This window comes from Thermobia domestica, chromosome 8 (genome assembly GCF_964235325.1).
Source record: "Thermobia domestica chromosome 8, izTheDome1.hap1.1, whole genome shotgun sequence".
In the NCBI taxonomy this organism is placed as follows: Eukaryota; Metazoa; Arthropoda; class Insecta; order Zygentoma; family Lepismatidae; genus Thermobia; species Thermobia domestica.
This window is the reverse complement of record NC_137461.1, coordinates 47,166,225-47,182,804: the sequence shown is the minus strand read 5'-3', so window position 1 is coordinate 47,182,804 and position 16,580 is coordinate 47,166,225. Positions and strand designations below refer to the sequence as shown.

The 16,580-nt window shown below is 34.0% G+C and overlaps 1 long non-coding RNA gene across 2 annotated transcripts in view; it reads right to left on the bottom strand.

The window, feature by feature from the left end:
- The window catches only part of LOC145691712 (uncharacterized), a 168,021-nt gene that overhangs the window by 95,062 nt on the left and 56,379 nt on the right, over positions 1–16,580 (bottom strand). The window lies entirely within an intron of this gene.

The following is a 16,580-nucleotide window of genomic DNA, read 5'->3' as shown; positions in this document are numbered from 1 at the left end:
TACCCCAACAGAACAAACGAAGATAAAAACCATATTTTATGGGTTTTGTTCAGTTCATTATTGACAAATATTACAAAATCGACATTGTGTTATTTTCATCGTTATACTAATCTCTTATGTGTTCAAAGGAAGTAGCTTTCTTGACCTTCGTACATTTTCCGGATACCAGTGGCAATAGATGGTGTTTATGAGTCACGTAAAAGAGAAATTAAAAACCAGAGGTGTTGTAAATATTTTATTTTTCAAGAAACCAACTGATAAACAAAATAAAGGTCTAGAAATTTCTATAGATCTATATTTCTTTCTATATGTATCAGGCTTGTAAGGATTAAATCAATCAATTAAAAATAACTTAATTTTAAATGTAATCGATTATAGTTTCCAGAAGTTAATTTTAAACTTATAATAGTTAAAATAAATTTGTAACGATTAAAAAAATATATTATTTTTTCTCTTCAAAATCCATACAAAATAGATTTTCGCTACAAAACATTTTGTAGCTAGTCATTTCTACAAGTGAATATTGCAACCTTCAAGTGAGGATCAATGTCCCATTTTCTCAAACAAAGGAAGCTTAAAGGGGGTTATGATATACGTTCACGTGCCTGAAATTCTAAAACAACAAAAGCTTTTCACTATCATACAAATATTTTTTTCTCATATTAGACTAAGAATGGCCATGTTTTTCTTTTTTTCGAAAAACGAAAACTTTTTCGGAAGACGAAAATTTTTTCGAAACCCAAACATTTTTCGAAAACCGAAAAAACTTTCAGAAAATTTTTTTGAAAAACGAAAAATTATTTGAAAAATATAATTTTCGAATACCGAAAAACATATTTTTCGAAAAAGGCCATTCCTATATTAGATACAAAGTGTATTTGAGAGAGTGTATTTTTCCTCTGCTTAATCTTCGCAAAAAGGGATCTTAAGATATGCCTTAATTTTATTAGTAATTCTTTTCCCGGTATTTGAAGTTGCTTTCAAGTCCTCTTCATTTTTCTATATAATTTCATTGTCTATGGCGTTAACCTTGAATTCATATTTTAAAAACCCGTTAACTGTCTTCTATTTTAATTTTTGCTTTTCAATTATTGGAACCGAAAATCGTTGTAGATTTCTACTCTTTTCATATCGCAGTTGAAGATTGAAGTAGGACATGAAACATATTCATCGCTGTACTGAATGTATATAAAATCTGCTTCTCGCTCTCTACCAGGGTGTCAAAAACTATCCGCAATGTAGCTATAGCTTTCCTTACATTGTTCACACTGGTCTGTATCCTTGTTTATTTGATTATTATGCTCTTGTGGTCATGCTATCCAAGTTTGATCCTATTCCTTCATTTGTCTTCCTTATTATTCCAGATAGATCATGGCCGTTCCATTAAAAGTTTACACCAAAGAGGAACAACGAGCAGTGATCCGATTTTTGTGGTCGGAACGTATATCAGGGAACGCAATCCATCAAAGATTTTCGGATCAACCTGGGAACAGTGTCTACAAATGGATTGAGAATTTAAAAATGGTCGCATAAGTGATATGGCTCCTTCCTCGTGCGTAACACTTGTGTGGTCATTTTTGAATTTTTTCAATACATTCGTAGACACTCCATTGCGGCAAGACACTTTTCCCGTATTGTGTCTAAAACATCTTCCGACCACAAAAACCGGATCACTGCTTGTCAGTGTTGCCACACTTGGTACAATTGCACCAAATTCAGCCCTTTTTGTCATTCATCGGCCCGTTGGTACCATGCTGGCATTTTCAGCCCCTTTTGTGAAAAAGTTGGTACAATTCTACTCAATTCAGTACTATTTAACAAAAATACTTGTCACATTTACAAAAATGTCAGTAAGACTTTTCCTACATCTCACGTTACTCATACTGTGTGTTGGACTCCTCTTAAAAATGCGCTTGAACATTCATTCTGTGACGTTGCACCACATAATGCTACTAACTTTGTGTGGAAAATTCGTAATTCGAACTATACCTGGAAACAAATTATGCTAGATGGGCGCATCCGCGCCGCGCATGAAGGAGACGAAAAAGAAGTAGTGTGATGGAAATTTTAGCTTGAAATCTCAATAATAATAAAAATAAAGCACACAAACACACACGTTGAATAAAGTGCTGGATATTCTGAAAAAGAACAATGTGCGCTCAATTAAGTCTGTAATTTATGTATCGTTGCAAATATTCTACACCAAAACGATAATTGTACGAAAAGATACATTCCTGCATTCCTAAATAAATAAATAATTTGTGTTTCTAAAAAGTAATTTTTGAAAAAGCACTTTCTTAATTTGGACTGTTGGAAGAGCGGGGGAAGTGTTCCAGAAATTTATCTCTTTTAGTTTCGTGTTATAGAACCATGTATTACACTGGTATAAAATAATGAATTCAGCCCTTTTTGTTTCAATTTGGTACTATTTTTCAGCCCACTCCAGAGCTAGGACTGTGGCAACACTACTGCTTGTTGTTCCTCCTTGGTGTAAACTTCTAACGGAGCGACACGTCTGTGAAGTTGTCCCGCCCACCTAACGAATTTTTCTTTTTCTTATCTACATCGTTAGTTTATCGTTAGTTTACGTTAGTTTTGCTATAATAATCGTTAGTTTCGAAAAAATAAAATTTTTATTCAACAAATAAATGGGCAGGCCAACTTCACGGTTTCTCACCCGCAAATGAATTTCAAAACTTTTTTCTATCACATCGTTAGTTTACGTTAGTTTTGATAAAACTATCGCTATTTTCGCAAAAATAACGATTTTATTCAAGAAATATTGTTTCCCGCCAACTGTGAATTAGCCCGCCCATATTGAATTCTCTTAAACTTCCAATTCATATCGTTAGTTTATCGTTAGTTTAGGTTAGTTTTGTTAAAATTAAGGTTTGTTTTACAAAAGTAACGATTTTATTCGAGAAATAAAGATTTCCGCCATATGTAAACCCTAACAGCATAATTACATAGCAGGCATATGCCTATCATGTTTCGTCAGGTACACTGAAATGTGTCCAGTATGTCCCTAAGGAAAGTAAAACTAACGTAAACTAAAGATAAACTAAGGATGTGAAATGGAAATTTCTGATAATTCTTTATGGGCGGGAAACTTTACATTTGGCGGGAAACTTTATTTCTAGAATAAAATCGTTATTTTTGCGAAACTAACGATAGTTTTAGCAAAACTAACGTAAACTAACGATAAACTAACGATGTGATATGAAAAACTTTTGAAATTCGTTTGTGGGTGGGGAACCGTGAAGTTGGCCTGCCCATTTATTTCTAGAATAAAATCGTTATTTTTGCGAAACTAACGATAATTTTAGCAAAACTAACGTAAACTAACGATGTAGATAAGAAAATGAAAAATTCGTTAGGTGGGTGGGACAACTTCACAGACGTACCTACCATGATCTATCTGCAAGAAAAGGAAGACTAATGGAGGAATTACGATCAAACTTTCATAGCATGACCACAACAGCATAACAAGAAAATAAATGAGAACAGAGGTCAGTATCAACAATGATAGAAAAGTTGTAGTTGGATTGCGGATAATTTTTGACTCATTCTCGTATTAATGTTTTTTTTTTTTTTTTTCACTATGGTAGCCAGTGTTTTGTATAATTTCACCGGTTTCAACAGAGGGATAGAGGTCAAAGTAAAACTTATTCTTGAGATACTGAATTCAAATCTAAAAGCTATTTCTTGCTAGCTCTTCGTTTATATTCTATCAGATCAAATAAATCAAAATTGAAACCGTAAATGGTAGTAAGTTTCTATATAGTCTTCACTTGCGATAGGGGATCAAACTCAGACATGGATTCCCTACAATACTGAATCCATACATATAGCTCATTCCGCAATTGATTTTCACCTCTTCCGGTTTGAGTAAATGGATAAAGGTGGAAGAAAAATCAGAAATTGTGTCTAGTAAATCTTGTACTACTTCAGTGAAGTCAAAAATTTGTCTTCATATTGAGTAATGCCTTGAGAGATTCATTCCATATCGAAAGAAAACAAACTGAAATCTGTTCCAAATCGGAAAATGAAACTCAGTCAATTTCGGTTCTACAGTGGTAATTCCATGAACACTGTTTACCACACTGTTGGCAGGTAAAAATATTGCCAATAAGGGAACATTACAGGTAGCGCGAAATACTTTAAGATGATAAAGAAAAACTACATTACCACAACTAGTACACTGTTTCCGTAGACACACCTTACTTATAATTCAGAAATTCATTAGATCTTTTTCGTTAGTTATACAGGTAACTACAATTAAATGCAATCACTGGACTTTTGTACACAAGTAACATATTGTGGTAGGTTTTATACTCGCAATACAGGCATCCTGTAAATATATCCTGTGGTCCACGTTTGCTAATTTAGTTTCAGGGACGTTAAAGTTAAAATCAAAGGGCCATGAGAGAAGACTAGTTGAAGGTTTGGATGCAAGAACCAGGTAAGTCCACTTTTAGAAAATTTTCCGGAGCTGCCTGTTTCTTGTTCTAACTTCACGATGAACACTGAATGTAGGTACGTCCTTTGCATTATAACATTGAATATAATCATCGGATCTACATGATTCTTGCACGCAATGTAGAGTGATTCTTTCGTAGTAGAACATGTGAAAATCACAAATTCGTTAAAAAAAATGGACCTATTGGTTCTTACATCAAATCCTTCAATTCTTATATATAAGAATTAGTGCATTAGATATTTCTTACATATTTACATATTTCTTTCTTACATATTAGTTTGAAGTGATAAAAGTTTAACTTTTATTGATGTACCTTCCCCAAAAGTTCCACTGCTGAAAATAGTAATAATCTTCCCCCAACTTTCATAGGACAGTATGAAAGGAAACCAATGGAAAACCTGAAAATAAGGTGAAGACCAATACGCTTCTGGAAGTGATGAATCTACAATTTGATATTAAAAATTACTATGGGTTGTCAAACAACAGTTGATCAACTTATTTTAAAGTAATTTTAATAATAAAATTTTAACTCAAGAATGTAAGTGAAAAGTTGATAATACACATTTTCAAAATCCATAGATTTAATATATTACACTAGCTGGTGCATAAGCAGCCTGAGTCGACTTTAAATTAAACGAGATCTTGCCTACGTTACTGAGAGTACAAAAGACACAAACCATAACAAAAAAGTGGTATATAGAGATGCCAAAGAAGTCAGCAAATCCTAAGAAACCGGAAACAACACCTTCTCATCCAAGAACATCAAAAATGGTGAATAACGCCCTGAAGAATTTGAAGGAAAGGGGAGATAGTCTGCAAGCCATAAAGAAATATACTTAACTCTCAGAATTTCAAAGGGAATGCCGAGAATCTTTCTCCATTTATCAAGAAATACTTGAGACATACAGTTACCTCAGGGTTATTAGTTAAGACCAAAGGAAAAGGTGCATCTGGATCGTTTAAGCTTGGTGCTTCTTCGCTAAAGGAGAAGCCTGAAGCTGCCTCAATCAAGGCCAAAGGAGAAGCCTCAATCAAGGCCAAACGGTCAGCATCAAGGGAGAAGAAGCCAGCAACTAAACGTCTAAGGAGACCGACGGAAAGAAGAAGGCTGCTGCTTCCAAACCTAAGAAATCACCATCTAAAGTAAAGAAGGTAAAAACTCTGAGGAAGCCAAAGGGCTCAAAGATAAAGAAATCTATAGCAAAACCGAAATGTGCAAACAGAGCTGCATCAAGGAAGAAGTAAAATGAATTCATATTTTTAAATTTTCGTACGGACACTAGTGTATCCAAAAGAATCGTTAGAGAGGTGGGGGATAATCACCCGGATGATGAACGCATAGGCTTGAGATACGGAATACAAATTACAATAAAACAGAATGAAGTACACACACACAAAATAATTATACTGTATTACAGTCAATCCATTGCCGGATGAATATGTCTCCAACTCGTTTTTCACAACCATCGATCTTGGGAATTCTTTTCCGCATTACTTTGTAGTGCTTCTTGATTTCCTCACATCACAATACACAAAGACGTTTTCTAGGACGTTCTAACCTCTTAGTATCTAATTAAGAATTGCTTTTGTATATTGATCATAATTTCCTCTTAGAAAATGTCCAGCCCATTGCCATTTCAATGCCTTTATTTTCATGGTAAGGAATATCTTCTGTCTCAGACGTAGGTATTCACTTCTAATTCCGTAGTTTCAACCTCAGTTCTTCATTTGCTTGTGAGATTCTGTTAAATATCACTTTCGTGTTTTCCATATTCATTTTCAACCCAACATTCAAACAATTGGATACTTGCACTAGCTTGATTTTAAATATTATTTCTAACTTACATAGAATTTCTTTTGGTACAACTTGAATAAGAACGTGAATAACCACCGAGGTCTTCGCCGAATTCATAGTTAATGAATACTTCTTATAAGGATAATTCATGATTGTTTCACTTATCTATCAGCTCCCTCACTACCTGGTTATAATCTCCTGTGTTCTAACTACTTCTAAATGCAGCATTTGTTCTTCGTTGTGATATTTAACTTCATCTAATAGGATCAACATTTTCGTCAACACTTTGTAAATCATGGGATATTTGTAGCCAGGGAACTACATAGATATAATTTGTAGAGACATGTTTTGAGACTGTCTCTTCAAGAAAATGTGCTGTAAAAATGATATCTTGACTCGAAAAATGTATATTTCTCTGTTGGAAGAACTGTGTCTCGCCTCGAATTTTGTCAGGAAAATTCTGTCTGGTCTTGTTTTGTGCACATCCCTAATATTTTGCAGCGTTCATTACGACACTTTTCCAGTTCTAGAGAAATGAATAACTTCGTAGTCATTTTGTATAGCTGAAGTTATTTTAGAATTTTTTCCGGATCTTCTCCAATTTATTATGTGTAATGTAACTCCATCTCCTGGTACCTTTCTTCGTTTTATGCTCATTATAGCGGGTATGGAAACTATTTCCAGTTCATCGTTTAAATATATTTTGGTATTGAATAGTTACAGTACATTTCTTACAGTATTTCTTCAATGTTTCCAGTGGTTGTCATCCCATTTTTACAATCAATAATTTAGCCTCTGCTTTTTATTTTTTAATTTTCTTTTTTTAAGGACCATGTCTTCAGTTGTTTTCCATACAGTTATGGGCGCCCATCAGGAGGGCAAGGCGGGGGCTCGCCCCCCCCCCCTTTAGAGGAAATTGTGCTTCGGCAGATCCAAAATCTAATAGATATTTTAGAATGGTTACCGCAAAATTTGAGACTACATTTGAAATGTCGCGTATACTTGCCCCCCTACGAAACCACAACATGGGCGCCCTTGTACCAAGTTGCTGTTGAATGTTCTTGTATCTTCTGTAATGCTTTCTATTCTGCTTTGCAAAGTTTTATATATTCTATTTTCCATGTCACATTATTACTATTATTCCTCATGTCTTTTTTTTCTTCATCAAATATCGTATTTAGTTGGAGATCCTCTTCTGTCTTCCTTCGTTGTAATACTTCCTGTCTTCCAACAGATTTTTTTGTGATTTCCCTGTTCTGAAATATCAATATCGTCTTCAAGTGACCATTGTTAAGTCGCAGGTGAAATACATTACGTTGCCCTTCAAGAGTCTTCCTTTATACATACATTTTGTTTGTTGCCTCACAAGCTCTTTGATTTTCAGATGCCGTTTACACCTTACTGCTCGATGTTCACTGCCTTCGTTGAACTTCTTTATAACATTTTAGTCGTAAATCACATATCCTGTGCTTAAATTGTTGTAGTCAATTTCGCATGTTCTTCCACCTGGGTGTTACCATATCCATTATTTGTAAGACATTTCCTTGCACAAGGTATTTATAACTCACACCTTTTTGGCTTCAGCGAATTTTACTAAGAGATTTTCACGTTTATCTCGTTCGCCACATCTATTTTTTTTGTTTGTTTATTGGTTTGTTTGCATATTTGTTTACTTTTATCCTATTTTAATATTGAAGTCTCCTACGTTAATTTTTAGGCAATTATTTTCTCTATTTTAAAACTCACTGATGTCTTCGTAGAGTTATACTCTTTCTTCTTTTCTTCTACAATGGCGTGTTGTGGGAACCTGCAATGATGTATAGTATCTAACCACAGAGACATCCGCACGTGAAGAACAAATCGAAGATGTATGGAACTGACTGGATCAGTCACCAAATGTCATACCCGTATCAATATCATTGATGCAGGCCATAAACTTATTTTCCATTGTGAATCTTATAGATTTATATAATTATAAGAGGGAGGAAAAGGAGGGCTATCACCAACACTTGATCAGTAGACTGGATATAATAAACCAAAAGCTCCCAATCATCGCAGGTCGAATTGTAGTAGGACAAGGCAACCCTCAGAATCACATGCAAGCAGTGGGTGTTAAAAAAAAATACCCGGACACGTTGCTATTTAAAACTGACCATTGTTACATGTAATGCAATATACCTTTCATCAGAAACAAGATTCTAGGAGTTGGAACAGAGTTACGGAAGACGAATTGGACCAATCGGATTAAGAGTAATAAGAAGAAATTATGAACCTATCGAATTGAAATCGTTCGCCTATCTTATTACAGAGGATTATATTGTGCCAAGACTTGTGGGTGGATTTTTTATCAACGACAATTTAAAAATCAATGCCGTATATATATATATATATATATATATATATATATATATATATATATATATATATAGCATTGGTAACACATATAATTTATATATGAAAATAAAAATTAGTCTTTGTATCGCAAAATCTCCGCAGCATGGAGACTGATGGAGGGATCGCTCTCATTGTCACTCGTGATTCCATCTCTCCGTACGAAAACAATTTCTGATTGTTGGACTCATTCCGTAAATTTTGCGCCCACGCAACGCAAAATTAGCAACGATTATGAAGTAGCAAAATTTGTGCATATATTTAATATGAAAAGCGATTGCTAGATATCGCGTATACACTTAAGCGAATAGAAAATTGAATGCTACTCATTATTAAGTGACTCCGTGACAAAGTGCTGAACAAAAAAGATGACAATCACTATCAGTTTTTAAATTTTCAAGCTACCGAATCATGACGTACAACTTATAACTTTCAGCATGGTATTTTCGGGTTAACTGCCACAAATTACAGCTCAGAAAATTTATGAAGAAATGAAGCAAATTTGGCGGAATGATTAGTTAGGAACTAAAGAAATAAAGGTCGTCAGGGTACAATGATTAATTAGGGAGAGGAACGAAGCTAATTCTGGACTGTATTATTTCGTTTATTATTGCGATATTAGGTAAACAGGCAGTAGAGGATATGGCAGTGTTTTAAACGCACTATCGTATGAACTGACCTAGGACGTATGTGCTACAGTGTTGGAGGGAAGTACAGAAACATAGAAGGAAAACTAACAAGAAAGGAATTGCATTTAAACCAAATATAGTGAAATAGGGCAACACTTTGGGTACTATTTCATTTTATGAGGGCACAAATTTGTAAAATGCAAGGAAGAAGTACATTACTTGATTCCACGATGGCTCAGAGATAGAATGCTCATCTCAGTGCAAGAGGTGCCGAGTTTGATCCTAGTTCGCGCCAAGTAAACTTTGTGGTGAATAAACACTGAATGCATGATTTTTTCGAGGTTTCCCTGTTTGGTCCCGTTTTCTTCATTTCACCATTATCATACAGTTCACCATCACCGTCTCTCTTAGCATAAGTAGGGCGAACATACGTCCCGTTTCGATCGGGACAGTCCCGTTTTATGGCCGTGCCCCGCCTGTCTCGTCAGTGGATTGAAAAAATTGTATTGTTTTGTGCAAGCGAAAGAAGTAAATAACGAACCCTTTTCCTTTACTCCTTATAAAGATATTAATAATTAGTAATAACAAACAGGCAATAATTGAACTGAAATTCCCTACATTAAACATGATCTATAGTTCATAGAACTGCTCGAAAGACAGCAGAGGTTTTAGCAGCTTTTATTTTCTTTCAGATAAACAGGAACTAATTTACGCACTGACCTATTTCCCATTCCTCATGTTTTTTTTTAAAAGGTTGAACCTGTCCCGTTCTCAGCTGAATCTTTAATGGTCATCCCATGCATATGGGTTAAACGTTAAACTAATAATAATAACTTGTGTTTTTCCAAGATGGGTTTCTTAAGTTCTACTCTCTCAGAACCACATATTTATAATGAAATTTAAGATAGAGTCAAGTCCTCAAAACTGGATCGGCTTATAAAGAGGATCAGGGTAAGAAAAGCGAGTTGTGTGGCCAATAATTGCACTGCTGTCTTCCATGTCTAATCATATCGAAGCGTTCAAGGTCATTCGAGCGAAAACCTCCGTTGGAAGTGTGTGTGTATTGGCGTCTGTCGCATAGAGAATCGGAAAGGAAGTTTCGGTGTCCATTGTTAGAACAAAGTTGATTCCGAAAAAACAGTAGACAAAAAATGTAAGGTTCTGAGGTAAGTATTTTTAGCTCAAAGTCAACCATATTTCTGTTATTCATTAAGACAATCATTGTGCAACAATTGATTAAATTCAGTGACACCTCGACTTTCTCGTTAGCTGCTCACAGCTGAATACTATGCGTGCGGCTGTCTTGTAAGCCAGATCTTAAATTGACTTGTAAACAAAATTATTGATAGAAAGGTCCCATAAAGTGGATCAGCAGAAAGCGTTTGTTTATCTTGTGAAACACAAGTATTTTCATTTTAAAAAATAATTTATTTGTTAAATTTTCATCACTTGTATGGATTTGTAATTAAATACGTCAGGACTTAGTGTTATTTTTAGTAGAAAAACCATCCTTCTCCTCCTTTAACATGGATCAATTTTACTGTACATAAAAGCATTTTCACACTACATGTTAGATAACAAATGAATAGCGTATTTAATTTCATATTACTCCCTCCCCCTACTAATGATTCTGGGTACGGGCTAGGAAGATCCGTGGTCAGAAGATCATGGTGCCCGAGGAACATTGTGTTGGTGCCCTAGGAAAAAAGACATTCCTCTGTGAAAAGTGCTTTGCTTCAGAAAAACTTAAAAAGAAAAGATCCAATGCTACTCGTGTAACACGTGGTTCCACGATGACTATATTGGTGTCAGAGAAGAATAGACATTCCTTTCTTTACAGTGCTTTGTTTCATAAACAGTTAAGAAGAAATGCCTGTAGATAGTAGGAAATGATTCATCAGAAGCGATTAAGGCCGTGTCTAACGTTTTCAGCTGGGATCATCAATCCCTATATAATAACATGAACTTCTTTCCAAAGTATTATTAAAACTATTTGTCTTATGCAGCTCAAACTTTCTCCAGATGTTAACCTACCCCAATACTACATGTTCACTTTTTAGTTTTTAAACTAGGCCTTATAGTTTGTAATTATTACTTTTTACAAGTAAATATGACAGCGTTGTAAGCACTCTTTCTTTTCCAGTTCGTGGAGGTCCAGATGCCTGATCCATTCACATCGTTGCTCCTCACTGATATTCAAAAAGTTGGTAGGGGAGAGAAACAAGTTACGAAATGAGATAAGATCGTTTATCTAAAAATGCGGAGATGCATATCTTCGAAGTTATGTTATTTGACAACCTGATCATACGGTCGGAAGAACAAAAGCTTGCGGGAGGCAAGACTGGCTGCTGTCAGAAATGAGAAAATCTTATCTATCTACACATCTTTTTACTTGTACAGTATTTTGTAGCAAGTCTTCTTGTCAAACAGGGTGCGCTTTCCCTATTTTCTTAATTCAACCATTTTTGATCCTGAATATTGATTTTTGCGCGGTGTAAAAAGGAGACACGTCAGAGGAAACGCAAAACAAAAAGCATTATCATCAATATTTTGCTTTCCGAAATAATAAGGAATGAAACTTTAAAAAATAAAGAAATATCTGAGAAAATGAAAGAACAAATCATGGCATATCATCAGTGTGTATAACAGTAATAGGCCTATACAAAATAAATTAATAAAGATTACAATATTTCTGAGGGTCTAGATCATTTGGATCCGATATTGGTATTCCAAGGATAAGCAAGTGAAATATTTTTCAGAATTATCAAAATAGAGCAGAATTATATATATATATATATATATATATATATATATATATATATATATATATATATATATATATATATATATATAGATAGATAGATAGATAGATAGATAGATAGATAGATAGATAGATAGATATAGATATAGATATAGATAGATAGATAGATAGATATAGATAGATAGATAGATAGATAGATAGATAGATAGATAGATAGATAGATAGATAGATAGATAGATAGATAGATAGATAGATAGATAGATAGATAGATAGATAGATAGATAGATAGGTGTGTGTGTGTGTTGTGTTGTGTTATATAGTATATTTTGACTCAGTTTCCTGATCAACGTTACGTTACATCTTAGGAATCTACAATTACGTCATTTTTGAACAAAGAGATGTTTGTCCTTGTTTCCCCTATGTAGTTCATAACACTTCATAATTTTATTGAAAAATACCTGGCAACGTGTATCACTTCTACTCACCTGATTCATTTAAATAACCAATTACCGGTTGGTCGCAAACTAGAATTATTATTTTCGGATGAGAAATATTATCAAATTCTCAATCTAATTTGGATGATACATGAACCTTGTCGCAAATTGGAATGCTCACAAATCGCATTGAATGAATAAAATTATATACACAGAAAGTTATATTAGTCCATATATCCACATTCCTGCATAGGACTACTTCTATTTTGTAGTTGACCATCCATCACAACTTGATCTAATGATGATTTGCGGGTGAAACATCTCAACCAAATTCTTGCGGCCTACAATCTCGCCTGGCGGAAACCTAGATAACGTATATCTTATGTAACTGAGATACAGCACTGAAAAGTTTTAGTGCTGCTCCATCACCATGATATTATTCTATGTGAACAATGCAATGAACATAAGTATTTAGTAATATTATGAAGGGTAATTTACATTTATGCACTAATAATTATAACAAATATGTATTGGTTAGTGGCACATTTAGGAGGCTATCGAGCTCAAGCTCTCCCCGAAATAATTTCATTATTATTTTCTTTACATTATACGTACAACACAAATGTTGCTTACTGGTTCTCAAAACTTCCCCTCCGAAACAAATCCTAAATACGCCACTGGTTATGATAACTGTTGAATCGATATTATAAGTACATCTCTACAAGCACTTTGGCAGTTTACCTTTCTATCATTACTGTGAAATGTAATTATTTGTATTGTGTCCTTCCAAGTCGCAGCTTTTTGTCTTAAAAGTGATCCGGTTTTGAGGACTTGACTACTTGGCCAGAATAACGATGTGAAGTACTTAGACACTACGATCATCCACGTAACCATGATTTTAAAGGGACAACAAACAGTTTTCACTTAGGTTATCAACCAATTTCTCAGTCTTGAGAAACCTATATAAAAATCGGTCCTTGTTAAAACAATGTCAATCAATAGTTTAAGATTATTTTTTTTTACTGGAGTCTCTATACATACCATGGGCGTCTCTGGCGGGGGGACGAGGGGGACGCGTCCCCCCAAAATATTTTGTAGTACAAAATATTCAATATTTTATATTAATTTAATTCATTTACTAACGATATAATAATATATAAATAATAATTACATATATTGGAATATAATATTCAGGCTGTGAAACGATTATAACAGTTCTTGATATACCTTAGGGAGTCCGTGAAATTAAGCAGAAAGGTGACAAATGAAATCGAAGATAATAAGTAGGTTGGGGTACGTACTACCATTTAAATCACTTTCTTTGATATCCCCCCCCCAAATTTTACATGCCAGAGACGCCAGTGATACATACGACTATTATTTTGAATTGAAACAACATCGAGAGACATTAACAAATAAGAAAACACTTGTTTCATCAGTAAATTATAATCCTATCCATACAGAGACGCAGTGGCGTAACTAAGAGCTCGGGGGTCACCCCGCAGATTACGAGAAGTGGGCCCCTCCTCTACGTCCTACTTCACGATTTGGGATCCTATGGTGCTTTGAGGCCCCCAGCAATGCGGGCTCTGCGGGGCCCCTATTTACGCCCCTGCAGAGACGTTAAAAGTTCTGATAGTCGGTAACCTACAAATGCTGAAACCCAAGTAAACTTCACATAGGATAACTGGAAACGTGAAATTTGAGACAGTCAGTCTCTTACTTCTTCTGTCACGAAGATAACCTGAGTGGATGAGGGGAAAGGATATTCATTTATTATTATTATTATTATTATTATTATTATTATTATTATTATTATTATTATTATTATTATTATTATTATTATTATTATTATTATTGCTTTTTGTCGAGATTAGAACACCTCACAGATCCCTGAAGTCAGGGAGATAACACTATATAAACTCCTTAAAGGGTGAGGCAGAGGCGGCTTTAGAATTTTAATTTTGGATAAACCTGCTCCCTCGCTTATGGATACAAATACACATTTTATTGGTTAATGATAGTACGAAATTACTTTTACAGTAGTGATAGATGCTTTTTGTTAAATAATTATCTACCATTGATATAAATAGTGGAAAATATATTTACTATCCTCAGAATCGGTATACATTTTTCGTTATATAGTTATTATTATTATTATTATTATTATTATTATTATTATTATTATTATTATTATTATTATTATTATTATTATTATTATTATTATTATTATTATTATTAAAGAATTCCATAATCCAGAACGAATATAATATTTAGGTAAACCAAACTTTTGTGTGGTAGCTACTTAGTTCTGAGTTTTCTCAAAAGATGGCAGATGCTGTCTTTTGAGAAATCATACGGTAGAGGGCAGCTCTGTGCACTTAGTGCAGTGGAGAAGAGCAAATTAGCTTTATTCTGCAGTACTGGATCAGCTGATTGTCATGTTTCCAACGATCGGAATGATTTAATGTTTTTTCCCTATTACATGTGACAGAAATCTGCTGACGTGTTCAAACCACTGCCAATAGAACATTACCAGTAACTTACGAAGTCCGTATAACGATTGAATGGAAGCTTAGTTGTCGCATTCATCATAAGTAAGTTTCATTTCACAGTGTGAAACTAGGGTAAACTTCCAAATTATAAGCATCCATTCTAACTAAAATTCCCGGGAAGAATGGGAATTTTCCGGGAATTTATGTACAATCACAAAGATAATTGCATTCTATTACTATATTATAATTTCAAAGTTAAATTCTTTTTTATATCACAGTATATTATTACTGTTGTCCCCAGAGGAGTCTTTAAAATGTATATTCTGAACGATGTTATTTTATTAATATTTTATTATATTTAGAGAGTATGCATAAATGGATATTTATTTACAATATGTTCTATGAAAGTAAATATGTTTCAAAAAATAGTATAGTAAGTCCACATACTTTTAAACCGCTAGACGGTTTAAATTTACATGTAAGTGGATTTTCTAAACTTGACTCTACTACTGATATTATAAACATACTAAAATTTTTAAATATTATAAACAAATTAGGTTGGGTAACTGCCAGAAGACACATGTCCCACCATTTTGTCAACATTTGCGCATAAATATGTATGTTCACAATATTTGCGTGATACCTTCCTATCTTTATAATTTTGCATGTAACATTGCCACACGCCACCTTTCTTCCTGCCCATTTCTCGAAATTTCATGCGTTAATTCACGTGTAAAAGAAGTCCGAGTACCTCTTCAGAAATTCGAGTCAGAGAGAGGAGACAGACCTACGTCTATTACTAACGGTAATTCAGGGTTTATTAATAGTAGTTAATCTCTATTTCTACATAATTCTACATTACTTTACAAAATGGATCCTTTTCATTTGTAAATTAGTACTTTGCTAGTTTTATCTATTGTTTAGCTTTGGGGGTGCCGGATTTTGCACCTACTTTTTTAGGATATTCTATTCCCATGCGGTTGTTTTATGGTTTCATACGTTAAATTACGTTACCAACATTAAATTCAGACAGCATTGCAGAGCGAGCGTCAGCGAGTGAAGGCGGATTAGAGCCCCGCAGGGAACGTTTGATTTCTATCTTCGTTACCAACAATTCACTTTCTTTTCTCACATAAATCACTTCGACTTACCTTTACGGTTTTTACAAATTCCCTACTGCCCAAAAAAATGTGTTCGATACTATCTTGACTACTTGAACACCATTATCAACTTATTTCTTCCGTAAATCATCCTACTTTTTGCTAGTTTTGGCCCCCAATACTAAACATTTACCCTACTTTTTAGTGCAAATGGAAATGGAACTTTAAAAATCAAATTGTTAGTTATATAAAGTAGTCAAAGAATTTTAATTTTTTTAACCTCCAAATTCTTTAAAACCTAGAAGTAAATCACAATATTAATAGTCACAATATTAAATCACAATATTAAAATAAAGTAATTAGTCATATGGTTCTTATAATTTGGAAGATAAAGTAAAGAAATGAAATAAAATCCTTCCCTGGAATTTATAGGCCAGGGGAAAAAAACAGGAATATTCCAATTTTTAAAATTTCTTCCCACTGGGAATATTCCCA